Source organism: Mus caroli, unplaced genomic scaffold (assembly GCF_978045245.1).
Source record: "Mus caroli unplaced genomic scaffold, Mus_caroli_1 scaffold_11, whole genome shotgun sequence".
NCBI lineage: Eukaryota > Metazoa > Chordata > Mammalia > Rodentia > Muridae > Mus > Mus caroli.
Genome location: NW_028227266.1, coordinates 6,918,164 through 6,935,609, shown reverse-complemented (window position 1 = coordinate 6,935,609; position 17,446 = coordinate 6,918,164). Strand labels below are relative to the sequence as shown.

The following is a 17,446-nucleotide window of genomic DNA, read 5'->3' as shown; positions in this document are numbered from 1 at the left end:
AATGAAGCATAGGATAAACAATGAAGCTGGAAGAATCTTATTACAATGTAGACTTTTAGTGCTTGTTCAGAGGACGTTCTTTATTCATGACTGTGTGGCCAGGGGCAAGATCCCCGCATAAGTCTAAGCAAGAACTCTGTGCAGGATCACATACTTTCCAGAGGCAGTTGAACACAGGCCCCAAGCCAGACCATCTCCCTTGCTGATGCTCCATGCCACCCTTGTAGTGAGCATGCCTGTTTTATATTAGAACAGAGGTTTATGTACATAGTGAGCCTCCTCATGCTCAAATTGCTCATGTGTATGTGGTGTGTGTGTGTGTGTGTGTGATGGGGAGGGTTAGGATAGAAGGTGTGGTATGGATTTCAGAGATGTCTGTGATCTTGAAGTGTTTTGTAACATTACTCTACTTACCTTCCCCACACATGGTGAGGTCAATGCTGCTGTTGTCTCTCTCCTTATATTCTTAGTTTCTTGAGATTGTCATAATCCATTTATTATGACTCTATATACTAACAGACTTGCCTGCAAATGTGTGGGAAAGTATAATGTCTATAAATGTAAGAGAAGATCAAAGTAGAAACAATACAGTGATTAAGATTTTACCATTTTGAAGCTTGTATTAGCCTTAGAGAAGAAAAATTAGCCAAAAGGAAAGGAAAAGCATGCTAAGGACATTTTGATGATCAGTGAATGAATGAACCTCAGGCTGGGGTGGATCTGGAAGTCCAGAATGAGGCCTTGTTATCAAGGTCCTAAAAAAAAGTAGAAGGAGAGACTGAAGGGATCTGAATGGAAGGCAGTAGGGCTAGGCAGCTCCAAGCTGGCTCCAAGCTGAGATCCAAATGGGGGAGTCCATACTGTAACAGTGCTTTACACATGGGTTGCACAATGCACCTTTTTCCTGTTTCAAAAATATCTTAATCCTGAGAAAACTGATCCTCTGTGAAGTCAAGTTGGCTTTAAAGTGGGAGTGGTAGTGGGGTAACTGGGACACAGAAGGCCACACTAATAATATTGACAATTGCATTTTAGTAAATATATGAAGGGAAACGTGAGAAAACATGAGAAGGAATCTTTTCAATATTTAAAAACAGCCTATGACAGTATAGTAGAGCCAGTTAATAGATGATTCTAAATTACAGGCTCAAGAAATTTCAGGCTGGAGAAATGACTGTGTTTAAGAAAGGTTGCTGCTCTATTAGAGGACACAAGTTCATTTCTCAGAACACACATCAGGATGCTCACAGATGCCTGAATCTCCAACTCTAGCAAAATCTAATACCTCTGGCTTCTGAGCACACCTCTACTCAGATGTGCAGACTCACACACAAATACACTTTGTTAAAAAATAAAGTAAGTTTTCAAATATTAAATTTGAGCAAAATACTCTTAAGTTTTTATGAAATATCAGAAGCTGGTGTTCACCATAAGATGCTATTTTGCAGCTCCAAAGGAGGAACCATCCAGTACCCCCAGAGCTCCTAGGAACTAAACCACCAACCAAAAAGTTCACATGTAGGGACGTTTGGCTCCAGTTGCATAAGTAGCAGAGGATGGCCTTATTGGACATCAAATTCGAGGAGAGGCCCTTGGTCCTGAGAAGGCTTGATGCCCAATGTAGGGGAATGCCAGGACAGGGAAGCAGGAGTGAGTGAGTTGTTGATCAGGGGGAGGGGGATGGAATAGGGGGTTTTCAGAGTGAAAACTAGGAATAGGGATAACATTTGAAATGTAAATAAAGAAAATATCTAATTTTTAAAAAAGGAAAAAAAGTTGCTATTTTGCATATTCAAACCTTCATCTTGTCTCTCTGAAGACATATGCCTATTTAAAAGGATATTACTTTATTATGTTCTTGTTTAAAAACATAAAATGCTGACCGAAGTAAAATAGATTGTAAGCTGTCTATGTGCATAAGTTAGGTCTTCTACTATACAGAGTCCCCAAGAGATGTTTAACATAGACATAGGCCTCACCCAGGATTTCTTTTATCCTGGGTGAATATTTTCTTTAAAAGCAATATACATATTCATACACAGATGCCTTCAGGGTTAGGAGACAACTGGATTTTTATTTTTTAAAATTAATTAATTAATTTACACTCCAGATTTTATTCCCCTCCAGGTGTTCCACATTTCATACCTCCCCTTGCCCCCATCTCCATAAGGAAGTCCTCAACCTCCCCACCCACCCCCTACCCTACCAGACCTCTAAACTCCCTGGGGCTTCCAGTTCCTTGAGTGTTAGGTACATCTTCTCTGACTGAACCCAGACCCAGCAGTCCTCTGCTCTATATGTTTTTGGATTCTCATATCAGCTGGTGTATGCTGCCTGGTTGGTGTCCAGTGTTTGAGAGATTTCAGGGTCCAGGTTAATTGAAACTATTGGTGACCCTACAGGGTCCCACTCCTCCTCAGCTTCTTCCAGCTATTCTAATTCAACCACAGGGTTCAGCAGCTTCTGTTCATTGGTTGGGTGCAATTATTTGCATCTGACTATTTTAGCAGCATGTTGGGTCTTTCGAAGGGCAGTAATGATAGGTACTTTTGTGAGTGCTCCATAGCCTCAGTAATAGTCTCCAGCCTTGGGACCTCTCTGTGAGTCCCACTTTGGGCCTGTCACTGGACCTTCTCTTCCTCAGGGTCCTCTCCATTTCCATCCCTGCAGTTCTTTCAGACAGGAACAATTATGGGCTAGAGTTTTGACTGTGGGATCGCACCCCCATCCCTCACTTGATGCCCTGTCTTTCTGCTGGATGTGGACTCTCCCTTCTGTCGGGCATTTCTTCTAAAGTCCCTCCCTTTGAGTGCTGGGAGTCTCTCACCTTTCAGGTTTCTGGTACATTCTGGAGGTTGCCCCCAACCTTCTACCTCTCGAGGTTGCCTGCTTCAATCCTTTCTGCTGGTCTTCGGGGCTTCGGTTCTTTTCCCTTACCCAATACCAATCGGGTTCTCCCCTGACTCATGTCTACTTTCCCTCCCAGGTCCCTCTGTCCCTACCCTCCTGTGATTGCTTTCTTATGATCCCTCCCTAATGGGACTGAGGAGTCCTCAGTTGGGCCCACAGAGAGTTCTGTGGGATATATCTTGGTATTCTTTACCTTTTTTTTTTTTTTTGGTGTGTGTGTGTGTGTGTGTATGTGTGTGTGTGGTTAATATCCACTTATTAGTGAGCATGCCCTTTGGGGTATGGGTTATGTCTTAGTCAGGGTTTCTATTCTTGCATAAACATCATGATCAATAAGCACTTGGGGAGGAAAGGGTTTATTCAGCTTACTCTTCCACATTGCTGTTCATCACTAAAGGAAGTCAGGACTGGAACTCAAACAGGTCAGGAAGCAGGAGCTGATGCAGAGGCCATGGAGGGATGTTCTTTACTGGCTTGCTTCCCCTGGCTTGCTCAGCCTGCTTTCTTATAGAACCCAAGACTATCAGCCCAGGGATGGTCACACCCCCAAAGGCCTTTCCCCCTGATCACTAATTGAGAAAATGTCTTACAGCTGGATCTCGTGGAGGCATCTCCCCAGCTGAAGCTCCTTTCTCTGTGATAACTCCAGCCTGTGTCAAGTTGACACCCAAAACCAGCCAGTACAATTGACCCCTTGTCAACTTGACACACAAACACATCACTAGTAAGCCTCAACCCTTAGTTCTTATTCATCCGCAAGATCTTAAATAACTTTAAAAGTCCCACAGTCTTTATATATTAAAAGTTCAATCCTTTAAAAATATCCAATATCTTTTAAAATCCAAAGTCTTTCTGCAATTAAAAGTCTCTTAACTGTGGGATCCACTAAAATACTTTCTTTCTTCAAGAGGGAAAAATATCCGGGCACAGTCACAGTCAAAAGCAAAAATTCAGCTCCAACTGTCCAGTGTCTTGGATCCAACTCATGATCTTCTGGGCTCCTCTAAAGGGTTGGGTCACTTCTCTAGACATGCCCTTTGTAGCACACACATTGTATTCTATGCTCCAGCTGCCTGTAGTCCACTGCTGTTGCTGTTCTTCGTGGTCATCTCATGGTTCTGGCATCTCTGAAACATTGTTGTCTTTCACTGTAACCTGGCTTCAACAATAGCTTCTCATAGGGTCTCTTCATGGTGCCAAGCTTAAACTCCTTTGCATGACCCCTTCAGTCCTGGGCCATCAATTGCAACTGAGGCTGCACCTTCACCAATGATCTTCCATGGCCTCTCACAGTGCTGAGCCTCAGCTGCTCTGCATGACCCCTTCATGCCTTCAAAACCAGTACCACCTGGGTAACTCTTACACATTACTATGTCCAGCCACAGCACAAGGTACAATCTTGCCTATCTCTGGAACACAGACTCTGTGCTCTCAGAAAACACTTCCCAGAAGATGTCACCTCAATGATGCTGGTCTCTTCTTAATCACCGATAATTTTTAGCTCCAGCTAACCAGCATCAATAGTCACAGTAATGCAAAGGTTTTGCTTTAGTAGTTCTGGTATCTTGTTAATCACAGCTGATTCTTTAGCCCCTGCTAACCAGAACCACAGAATCTTCACAATAAAAAAGGCAACGGCCCTGAAAAGAGTCTTTAATCTTCCCTCTGAAATTTCACAAGCCAGGCCTCCATCTTCTGAACTGTTCTCAACATTATCTTCCAAGCTCCTACACAACATCCCACAGAGCTCTTAACACTGAATAGATTTTCTAGCTCAGTTCCAAAGTCCTTCCATAGTCCTCCCCAAAACATGATTAGGTTGTCACAGAAATACCCCACTATGCTGGTACCAATTTGTCTTAGTCAGGGTTTCTATTCCTGCACAAACATCATGACCAAGAAGCACTTGGGGAGGAAAGGATTTATTCAGCTTACTCTTCCACATTACTGTTCATCACCAAAGGAACTGGAACTCAAACAGGTCAGGACTGGAACTCAAACAGGTCAGGAAGCAGGAGCTGATGCAGAGGCCATGGAGGGATGTTCTTTACTGGCTTGCTTCCCCTGGTTTGCTCAGCCTGCTTTCTTATAGAACCTAAGACTACCAGCCCAGAGATGGTCCTCACCCACAAGGGGCCTTTCCCCCTTGATCACTAATTGAGAAAAATATCTTACAGCTGGATCTTGTGATGGTATCTCCCCAACTGAAGCTCCTTTCTCTGTTATAACTCCAGCCTGTGTCAAGATGACACCCAAAACCATCCAGTACAGGTTACCTCTCTCAGGAGGATATTTTCAGAATATCCTCGTTCTTAATAGCTGAGTAGTATTCCATTGTGTAAATGAACCACATTTTCTGTATCCATTCTTCTGGCATGGGATGGCTGGGTTGTTTCCAGTTTCTGGATGAACATAGTGGAAAAGGTACCCTTGTGGCATCGTGGCACATCTTTTGGGAATATTCCCAAGAGTGACATTTCTGTGTCTTCAGGTAGATATATTTCCAACTTTCTGAGGAACCTCCAGATTGATTTGTAGAGTGGTTGTACAAGTTTTCAATCCCTCCAGCAATGGAGGAATGTTGCTCTTTCTCCACATCCTCACCAACATGTGCTGTCACCTGAGGTTTTGATCTTAGCCATTCTGATTGGAGTAAAGTAGAATCTCAGTGTTGTTATGCCTTGCATTTCTCTGATCACTAAGGACTTAGAATATTTCTTTAGGTGCTTCTCAGCCATTTGAGATTCCTCTGTTGTGAATTCTCAGTTTAGTTCTATACCCCATTTTTGATTGGGTTATTTGTGATTTTGGTGGTTATTTTCTTGAGTTCTTTATATATTTGGATATTAGAGCTCTATCAGATGTGGGGTTAGTGAAGAATTTTTCCCAATCTGTTTTTTGTTGGCTTTATTGACTATGTCCTTTGCCTTACATAAACTTTCCAGTTTCATGAGGTCCCATTTATCAATTCTTGATCTTAGAGCATGAGCCATCATCAGAGTTCTGTTTAGGAAAATTTCCCCTGTGCAAATGAGTCCAAGGCTCTTTCCCACTTTTTCTTCAATTAGATTCAGTGTATCTGATATTATGTTAAGGTTCTTGATCCACTTGGACTTAAGCTTTGTGCAAGGTTACAAATATGTGCCTATTTTCATTCTTCTACATACAGACAGCCAGTTAGACCAGCACTATTTATTAAAGATGCTTTCTTTTTTCCATTGTGGGTTTTTTTTTTTGTCAAAGATCAACTGTCCATAAATGTGTGGTTTTATTTCTGGCTCTTCAATCCTATCCCACTGATCTACATGTCTGTCTCTGTACCAATACCATGCAGTTTTTTTTTTTTTTATCACTATTGCTCTGTAGTAAAGCTTGAGGTCAGGGATGGTGATTCCCCTAGGCTTTCTCTTATTGTTAAGAATTGTTTTCACTATTCTGTTGTTTTTGCATTTCTAGATGAATTTGAGAATTGCTCTTTCCATGTCTTTGAAGAATTGTGTTAGGATTTTGATGGGGATTGCTTTTTTTTTTTTTTTTTGTTCTAGAGCTCTCAGGTAAGCTGTTAAATTGCTGGTGTAAGATCTCTCCAGTTTCTTTTTCGGGGCACTTAGTGCTATCAATTTTCCTCTTAGCACTGCTTTCATTGTGCCCAATACGTTTGGGTATGATGTGTCAACATTTTCATTAAATTCCAGGAAGTCCTTAATTTTTTTTCTTTATTCACTCACTGGCTAGATTATCATTGAATAGAAAGTTCTTCAGTTTCCAGGTGTATGTGAGATTTCTGTATTTTTTGCTGTTATTTACGACCAGCCTTAGGTGATAGTGATCTGATAGGATGCATGGTATTATTTCAATCTTCTTGTATTGGTAGAGGGTTGTTTTGTGATTGATTATATGGTCGATTTTGGAGAAAGTACCATGAGTTGCTGAGAAGAAGGTGTATTCATTTTTTTTCTGGGGTGGGGGTGAAATGTTCAGTATATATCTGTTAAATCCATTTGGTTCATAACCTCTATTAATTTCACTATTTCTCTATTTAGTTTCTGTTTCAATGACCTGTTCATTGGTGAGAGTGTGGTGTTGAAGTCTCCCACTATTATTATTTGGATTTTAGTGTGTGTTTTGAGCTTTAGTAAATTTTCTTTTATGAATGTCTATATCCTTGCATTTGGGGCATAGATGTTCAGAACTGAGATTTTCTCTTTGTGGATTTTCTTTTTGATGAATATTTAGTGTCCTTCTTCATTATGCTTGATAACTTTTGGTTGAAAGTCTATTTTATTGGGTATTAGGATAGCAACTCCAGCTCGTTTCAAGGGACCATTTGCTTAGAAGATCTTTTTCCATCCTTTTACTCAGAAAAGTGTTTGTGTTTGTCATTGAGGTGCATTTCTTGTATGCAGCAAAATGCTGGATCTTATTTGTGTATCCAGTCTGTTAGCTTTTGTCTTTTTATAGGTGAGTTGAGTCCATTAATGTTGAGAGATATTAAAAACAGATGACTGTTAGTTGCTGATATGTTTGTCTTTGTAGGTTGCTTTATGTGCTTATGGTTCTCTCCTTTTGGCTTTGTTGTGAGATGCTTAATTTCTTGTCTTTTCTTTGGTGTAGGTACCTTCCTTGTGTTGGAGTTTTCTTTCTAGGATCGTCTCTAAGGCTGAATTGGTAGATTGATATAGTTTGAATTTGATTTTGTCCTGGAATATTTTGTTTTCTCCATCTATGTTGATTGAGGGTTTTGCTGGGTATAGTAACCTGGGTTGGTATTTGTGTTCTCTTAGAGACTATATGACCTCTGACCATGATCTTTTGGCTTTCATAGTCTCTGTTGAGAAGTCTGTTGTCATTCTGATAGGTCTACCTTTGTATGGTACTTGTCCATTTTCCCTTTTAGCTTTTAATATTCTTTCTTTGTTCTGTGCATTTAGTGCTTTGATTATTATGTGATGAGGGCATTTTCTTTTCTGGTCCCATTTATTTGGTGTTATACAGGCTTCTTGTACCTTTATGGCCATCTCTTTTTTAGGTTTGGGAAGGTTTTTTTTTTCCCCTATGATTTTATTGAAGACATTTTCAAGTCCTTTGATGTGGGAATCTTCATTCTCTTCTATTCCGATTATTCCTAGATTTGGACTTTTCATTGTGTCCTGAATTTCCTGGATGCTTTGGAGTAGGAGTTTTTTATGTTTTGAATTTTCTTTGACAGTTGTGTCAATCTCTTCTATGTTATCTTCTTTATCTGATATTCTCTCTTCTATCTCTTGTATTCTGTTGGTGATACTATATCTGTAGTTCCTGAATTCTTTCCTAAGATTTCCATTTACAGGTTTGCCTCCATTTGTGTTTTCTTTATTGGTTTATGAGTCCCTGGTATGTCTTCAGACTGTGGTGTCTGTTGCCTAGTTGCCTTGTGTACAGAGGAGCTCCTGGGATGCCTTCAACCTGTGGTGTCTTCAGGGGAGCAGAGAAGCTGGTGATCAGTTGCTCAGTTGCCCTGTGTACAGCAGATCTCCTGGGATGCCTCAGGCTGTGGTGTCAGTTGCCTGACTGCTCTGAGTGCAGACGATCTTCTGGGATGGCTCATGATATGGTATCTTCAGGAGAGCAGACTGCCTAGCAGTCTGCCCCAGCAGAAAAGACCAGGCAGGAGAGTGGTATTCAGCAGGTGGGGGTTTGGGGAGTGATGGATTCTGAGTCCACTGGGCTCTCTGCAGCAGCTCTTGGACTTCAGGGGGGGGGGTTGTTCTTACCAACTGAGTGCAGTGTATCTTCTGGGATGCTTCAGGATATGGTATCTTCTGGGAAGCAGACTGTCTAGCCAACACCTGGATTTTTTAAACAACTGTTTTTGTAAGTTTCTTGGCACGTTTGAATCCTTAACCTCTGTTTTAGGATTCTGAAATACTTTTGATTTATAGCAGTATTTTAAAGAATGAGGAGCTCTCCTCATGCCAAGTAACACACTGTAGTGAGCATTCATCTTTGTTCATGCCCTTTTCATGTGCACATACACTCACTGGTCCATGTTTGAGACACAGGTTGTTTCTACTTTCTTTTCTCCACGACATGATCTGCAACTGTGTTGAATTGAAGTCCTGAGCAGAGTTCCTGACACTGAAAGTCTCTCATTATACTCCATGGGATCCAGCCTCATCAGTGCTTTGTCTCTAGTTATACTACATGGGCTCTGGCTGCATCATTGTCCTTTCAACATACCACTATATCAGGTATACAAAACAGGGTGTCTGAGAAGATTGGCTACTGATTGCTCTGAGGTCAGGTTGATGTCTACAAAAAATCTGTAAAACAGAAGGGGGCTTAATAACTTCACCTCTCCTCAGGTGTGTGTGTGTGTCTATTAGGGGAGAATGTTAGGAGCTTCTTATAACCTCTGAAAGTTAGTAATAAATTTAGGTGAAATTATTTCATCTATTTTTCACAGTACTGAAATATTTAAAACAACATGAATATCAATAGGAAACTTCTTATTTATATAACTTTTCAGAAAGCTATAAGAAGACACTATAAGAAGACAGTCATTTAAATCTGGTAGCAACACTGAAAGTCTTAATGTGTTAAATGTGTTCAAACACACAATTTTATTTGTTATTTGAGAATCCCGTACACAGACACAATCTGTTTGGATTGTTATCAATACCCTACCCTGTCCTTTCCTCTCAGACCGGCACCTCCTGCATCCTGATTTCATATGTCCTCTTCACATATTTCTCACATACATATTTTAAGTGTGTTATAAAAGGATGGAGTCCTCTCACTCATTTCTACAAGCATTAAAATGCACAATAACCGTGGACAGAGAAGAAGTAAAGAAGACTAGTAAGACATGGTAAAAAAAGTATCTGAGTGCACTTAAAATGGATAAGAATCCATGTTTGTCACTTCAGGGAGTGATTTTAAGACTACTATCCATGTGTGAATTTATAAACCATGTCATTAAAAAAATATAACCATGGAATATGTTTTGTCTACAAATATTACTTATGAGGTATAAGTCTTTTATCCTTAGTGATAAAGATATTTTTTTGAGATTTTTGGCCTCAGGCTTTAGTTCCAAGCAGAAAGTCGTTTTAAAGAAAAAAATGAAAAGAAAAGAAAAGAAAGGAAAGGAAAAGAAAGAGAAAAAGAAAAAGAAAAAGAAAAAGAAAAAGAAAAAGAAAAAGAAAAAGAAAAAGAAAAAGAAAAAGAAAGAAAAGGAAAGTAAGAAAGAATGAAAAGAGAAGGAAAGGGAGAGGGAGAAGGAGAAGGAGAGGGAGAGGGAGAGGGAGAGGGAGAGGGAGAGGGAGAGGGAGAGGGAGAGGGAGAGGGAGAGGGAGAGGGAGAGGGAGAGGGAGAGGGAGAGGGAGAGGGAGAGGGAGAGGGAGAGGGAGAGGGAGAGGGAGAGGGAGAGGGAGAGGGAGAGGGAGAGGGAGAGGGAGAGGGAGAGGGAGAGGGAGAGGGAGAGGGAGAGGGAGAGGGAGAGGGAGAGGGAGAGGGAGGGGAGAGGAGAGAAGAGAAGAGAAGAGAAGAGAAGAGAAGAGAAGAGAAGAGAAGAGAAGAGAAGAGAAGAGAAGAGAAGAGAAGAGAAGAGAAAAAAAGACCAAGGAATAATCTATTCCCCTGTAACACAAAATGTGATCCTTGTCACAAGTGAAAGGGAAGGGAAAGAATGGGATTTATGGGTTTCAGGAAAGTTGTAATTCTGCTTTGTTCTAAAACAGAAATAACATTACTTATTATTACTAGGCTTACTAGTATTACTATTAACTACTAGGTTTACTAGTCCAGGGATCATCTAAGAATAGTGTGACCTGAGTCAGTAGAGGATGGATCAGACATGTGGTAGATCTATAATTGACAAATGAATACATGACTTAAAAGCTCACTTGTGATTTCTCTGTGGTTTATAATCCATACTTTTGCTGGCATGCTCATCAGACAATAACTAGTTCTGATACTAATTACTGCTTGCTTTAATGAAAAGCCTTTCTTTGTAATGTCATTTATATGCTCAAGCAATTAGAAACAGTGCCTAAACTACTTAAGCTTTATATTTCACTGGGTTAAATTCCTTTTTAGGACTTGACTCATCTCATAACTATAAAAAAATTACCAAAGCCCCCTTCAAATGTCATGTTTTCTTACCAGACCTCTCCTACTCTTCTTCCCATTCTCTCTGTACCTGACTTAGCTTCTGTTGATGGGATGCAGTTTCAGCATCCTAGCAATGATCTTATCCCTACTCTTAAGCTTTGTTGTTTTTTTTTATTGTCACTATTAAAGGTTCTTTTTAATAAAAATATAAAACATTTGATAAAAAAATCATAACGCTATGGAGCCTATTTCAAAATAGAAGAAAAAGATCAGGGGAAGAGGGACGTAAAATGAACATCAGTGAAACAGAAGAGAAAATGTTCCAAATTAAATTCCAGCCCTATAAATTCTGATACAACTATAGGAATATCCTTGAATTCATTGTAATAGCTTCCAAGAATATTGTCTTTTAATATTATTTATATTTGTATTAAAAACTTATGGAAAATGGTTCAAATAGCTTTTAGGGGCTTTTGGATTCAGTCATTCTAACTCAGCACTGGCCACATGCAAGGCCCTACAGCAAGCCCTGTTGGGGGTTAATTCAACATGTTTTTTCACTGGAGAACTGGGGGACACTTAAGACTTATGGAAAGGACTCCTTTGAGGAATTCCTGCAGGATAGTGATTGCATCATTTTGTGTTCTTTAATATTACCAGGAGACATTAATATTTCTACTCAGCCATCTTTTGGCCAGATTAAATTTCTCCTCAATGGGGATAGGAAAACAAAAAACAAAAAACAAAACATTCCATCATGTATAGTTTTTCACTGTGAGTTCTGAAAAAGAAATCTGTTCTATTTTTTTAATTTAGTTTTTTAATTAGGTATTTTCTTCATTTACATTTCAAATGCTATCCCAAAAGTCGCACAGACCCTCCCCCACACACTCCCCTACCCACCCACTCCCACTTCTTGACCCTGGCGTTCCCCGGTACTGAGGCATATGAAGTTTGTAAGACCAAGGAGCCTCTCTTCCCAATGATGAACAACTAGGCCATCTTCTGATACATTTGCAGCTAGAGATATGAGCTCCAGGGGTACTGCTTAGTTCATATTGTTGTTCCACCTATAGGGTTGCAGACCCCTTTAGCTCCTTGAGTACTTTCTCTAGCTCCTGCATTGGGGGGCCCTGAGTTCCATCTAATAGCTGACTGCGAGCATCCACTTCTGTATTTGCCAGGACCCGGCATAGCCTCACAAGAGACAGCTTTATCAGGGTCCTTTCAGCAAAATCTTGCTGGTGTATGCAATGGTGTCAGCATTTGGAGGCTGTTTATGGGATGGATCCTTGGTTATGGCAGTCTCTAGATGGTCCATTCTTTTGTCTTCGCTCCAAACTTTGTCTCTGTAACTCCTTCCATTGGTGATTGCTTCCAATTTTAAGAAGGGGCAAAGTGTCCACACTTTGGTCTTCATTCTTCTTCAGTTTCATGTGTTTTGCAAATTGTATCTTATATCTTGGGTATACTAAGTTTCTGGACTAATATCCACTTATCAGTGAGTACATATCATTTGAGTTCTTTTGTGATTTTGTTACCTCACTCAGGATGATGCCCTTCAGGTCCAACCATTTGCCTAGGAATTTCATAAATTCATTCTTTTTAATAGCTGAGTAGTATTCCATTGTGTAAATGTACCACATTTTCTGTATCCATTCCTCTGTTGAGGGGCATCTGGGTTCTTTCCAGCTTCTGGCTATTATAAATAAGGCTGCTATGAACATAGTGGAGCATGTGTCCTTCTTACCGGTTGGGAAATCTTCTGGATATATGCCCAGGAGAGGTATTTCTGGATCCTCTGGTAGTACTATGTCCAATTTTCTGAGGAACCCCCAGAGTGATTTCCAGAGTGGTTGTACAAGCTTGCAATCCCACTAACAATGAAGGAGTGTTCCTCTTTCTCCACATCCTCGCCAGCATCTGCTGTCACCTGAATTTTTCATCTTAGCCATTCTGACTGGTGTGAGGTGGAATCTCAGGGTTGTTTTGATTTGCATTTCTCTGATGATTAAGGATGTTGAACATTTTTTCAGGTGCTTCTCTGCAATTTGGTATTCCTCAGGTGAGAATTCTTTGTTTAGCTCTGAGCCCCATTTAAGAGCTGAGAAGTACCTGAAAAAATGTTCAACATCCTTAATCACCAGGGAAATGCAAATCAAAACAACCCTGAGATTCCATGTCGCACCAGTCAGAATGACTAGAATCAAAAATTCAGATGACAGCAGATGCTAGCGAGGATGTGGAGAAAGAGGAACACTCCTCCATTGTTGGTGGGATTGCAAGCTTTTACAACCACTCTGGAAATCAGTCTGGTGGTTCCTCTGAAAACTGGACTTAGTACTACCGGAGGATCCAGCAATACCTCTCCTGGGCATATACCCAGAAGAAGTTCCAACTGGTAATAAGGATACATGCTCAACTATGTTCATAGCAGCCCTATTTATAATAGCCAGAAGTTAGAAAGAACCCAGATGTCCTGCATCAGAGCAATGGATACAGAAAATGTGGCACATTTCCACAATAGAGTACTACTCAGCTATTAAAAACAATGAATTTATGGAATGCAAATGGATGTATCTGGAGGACATCATCCTGAGTGAGGTAACCTAATCTTTTGTTTATTCTTTGTATAGTTCTTTTTTTTTCTACTTGGTTGATTTCAGCCCTGAGATTGATTTTTTCCTGCTGTCTACTCCTCTTGTATGTATTTGCTTCTTTTTGTTCTAGAGCTTTCAGATGTGCTGTCAAGCTGCTAGTGTATGCTCTCTCCAGTTTCTTTTTGGAGGCACTCAGAGCTATGAGTTTTCCTCTTAAGCAGACTAACCAGAGGGCACAGAGGCAGTATCCAAATTAATAAAATAACTAGTGAAAAGGGAGACATAACAATGAAATATATCTTAAAATAATATTTCTGTCTGTTGAATATTAACAGTTGAACATATTAAAATCATGTTCTACAAACATCATGCAAATATTATTGATAATTTTTCTCACTGTGCTTGAAATTAACATTTTCTTAATGTTTAACTTCAAAGAATTTTTACTATTTTGAAATTTTTAAAATAAACTTACTGATAAAAATCAGAAATAAAAGAAGTAATTCAATTTTGACTAAACTTTAAAAAAAAGGAGTATAGAGAATAGAATATAAAAATTCTAATCAGTAATATGGAATGTTCTTTAGTGGAGAAACCTTTTGCTTTGCTGTGTAGGCTTTGAATGAAAGACAACAATGTCTGGGTTAGGCATTGATGGGGAGCAGAAACACTGTTCTCCCATAACTGAAGAGGTTGAACAGCACGATCCAAAAAGAAACCGCATGCAGAGTTATGAGTGGGGGAGAGGATGGGGGAGGGGGTTTTCAGAGGGGAAACCAGGAACTGGGATAACATTTGAAATGTAAATAAAGAAAATATCAAATTTAAAAAATAACTTAAAACAATAAAGGATTCCTGTGTGTGACACACACACACACACACACACATACACACACACACACACATATATATGAATGATCCAGAGCAGGGCCCAAGGGACGTACAGTGTAATGGTTAGAAACAATTAGCAACCAGTGTTGAAGGTGACTCCAGAGGTCTGGGCTGTCCTCACAGAGTGCCAAAATAATCAACCCCAGGTCTAGAAAGCTTTGTTTGAACAAAGTGAAAGAAACTAAAGAGGTTTTGTTTGGCATTAGGAAACCAAGCCAACTTGTTAATTGAACAAATTTCCACTTTCAACTGGTTGCTTTAGCATACTAAAGACACATCCTTGCAATTCCTGCCCCACAAAGGGTAGAAACTGTAGTGTTCCTCTCTCTGGGGAGGCCATGTGACTTCATATTCCATGGTAAAGAATACTTTCAATATAATATAATTAAGTATTATGGGAAAGAACAGAATGAAGTTCTTTGTGACATTTCAATAAACATGCTAGCAAGCAAAAATACATAAATGAAGGTCACATTTGCAATTTTTATAAAAGTGTCTACATTTTAATTAGGTAGCTGATAAATGTCATTGAGTGCTGACCACTGACCAACTGTCAAATTAGAAAAGAAGAAAAATGTCAGCTAAAAAGTCACCTTTTTTTGCATTGTCATGAAATAAAAAGTCATAGCCACAATTAAGTGTATTCAGCATTAAGATAAGTGGGTTTAATGACAATCTCAAACAAACTTTAAGGAACAAAATATTTTGACAGCAGGAAAGATACTTGCAGTAGTGTTTAATGAAGCATCTTTTCTGTGCTGTTGAAACACGCAGTGCCAGGCTAGATCTGGAGACTGGGTTGTATATCATAGTGGTCAGTCTGCTGTGACATATCAATGAAAGTGAACTTCAATAGGGAAAAGGGGAAAGCCACTTGATACATGATTTATTTTGATTTCGTTGGATTTTATTTACTGTTTGTAGGCAATTGGATATGGGCATGCCATGCTTCTGCATGTAGAAGTAAGAAGACAATGTGAGAGAATAGGTTGTCCCCTTCTAACATGTATGCCCCCAGGGCTGGAACTCAGGCCGGGGTGAGCAGTCCTACTGTTCCTTGATATAGGATTTAATGACGAAATTTGTGCACATGGAAAAAAATACAACATGTGACTAACTGTCAAAGTCAAGTTTAATGAGAAGATGTGATGATCAGCAAACATATGTAGAAAATAAAGAAAATATTTCTACCTAGTGATCATTCTGTAAAATATGCAAAGGATCCATAAATATCAACAAACATACTGTGCTTTTAAAATGCTGGTGAGAGGATAATGAGTCAAATCACTTAGAAAACAATTTTAGCAAATAATTTTTTAAAGAACAATTTTATTTAATATGCTATGTAATTTATAAATGATGTATAAACATGCTTTCTGTTTGAGTTATTTGCTATGCATCTCCTGCAGTGCCTGGTGCTCATGGAGATCTGAAGAAGGTGTCAGATCCACTGGAACTGGAGTTTTGCATAGATAGAAACTGCCATGTTGGCTGCTGGGAACCAAACAAGAGTCTTGTCAAGAACACATGCTTGTAACCACTGGAACATTTCTCAGCACTTTTAGAAAGAGTTTTTAATATTCAGGAACTCCTGTTCCATGAAGATATTCTAAGGACCTTCATTAGTCTCAAGGAAAATGATATATTTCAGACATATTCCAACACTATTGTATATTACAGACAACTCACCTAATCATGGGATGTACTTGTATATTATGTATCAATTTGAATAAAAATATAAATTATCTGCACATGGCGCCATAATTCTTTAATCTTAGAACTATAGGGACAGAAGCAGTTATATCTCTACAGTTTGGGATTAGCCTGGTCTATATAGTGTGTTCCAGGCCAGCCAAAGATACATAATGATACTGTGCATTCCTATTCACAGGCACACATAGTGTGTGTGTGTGTGTGTTGTGTGTGTGTGTGTATGTCTATATATATATGTGTGTGTCTGTGTCTATATATATGTGTGTGTGTCTGTGTGTTTGTGTGTGTGTGTATCTATATATATATGTGTGTGTGTGTACACTTCTGAAGTGATCACAATATAAAACTAAGCTGGAGTTTGCATAAAGAAATGGATCCAATTTCTTTGAAACAAAGCCAAATGGAAGCTGCCTGTGTTTCTGGTCTGTAGATCAAAACATTGACCCAGTAGCATCCTGTGAAGCAGCTTGCCAGTACCATTAAAGCAGGCATTGGTCTACAGATCAAATAATGGCAAGATACTTTGTGGAGAAAGTGCATTGTGGCTGATGACAGACAGTTTTCCTTCATAAGTGAGTATGTACTTTTGTTATATTTGGAATGTTTGAAATAAGTCAGGGAGCATTTTCAGCAGTGTAGTTTGTGTGGGGTCTGAACCCTGTGATCTATCCCTTAAGGAGGAAGACTGAGAGAACAGTCACTCTGGCTGGAAGGTAATGCCAAGAAAAAGTAAGGGGCAGGTGAGCTACCCAATAATCAGTGAGAAAAGCACTTTGAAATTTAACAAATGTGTGAGAACTGACCTGGGAAGAGGCAGTTAGTGATCTGCTCATGAAGGTCTAGGAAGAAGTTCCTATTCAGAGTTCATTTCTCGCAGTAGGGTTTTGTGACGTAAAAGTTTTGTTGTGTTGGTACCAAAATAAGGACTCACTGAATCTGACTTCCTCAGCCTGTCCAGTGTCTTTTCTTCAGGGTCACTGGGTTATGTTCTTTTAGTTTAGTCAAGAGCAGTAGAATCATCAGCAATGATTTTCAATTGATTTTCAGGTGTATCCTCTGTTAAACAAACACTCACCAAACTGGTAAGCTGCCATTGAGAATTCCCTTACATAGCATTTCTTTTGAAGAAACTACTGTCAGTGGCAAAGTTCTTCATTTACTCTGGCATGTGGCTCACCAGCCTTTAACTGCCAGAGTCAAAGCTATGAGAATGACTTTGAAAAAAAACTGACTTCTAA

General features: G+C 39.6%; 1 protein-coding gene across 4 annotated transcripts in view; it reads left to right on the top strand.

Annotated features, from left to right (window-relative positions):
• The window catches only part of Cntn5 (contactin 5), a 1,232,986-nt gene that overhangs the window by 694,172 nt on the left and 521,368 nt on the right, over positions 1-17,446 (top strand). The window lies entirely within an intron of this gene.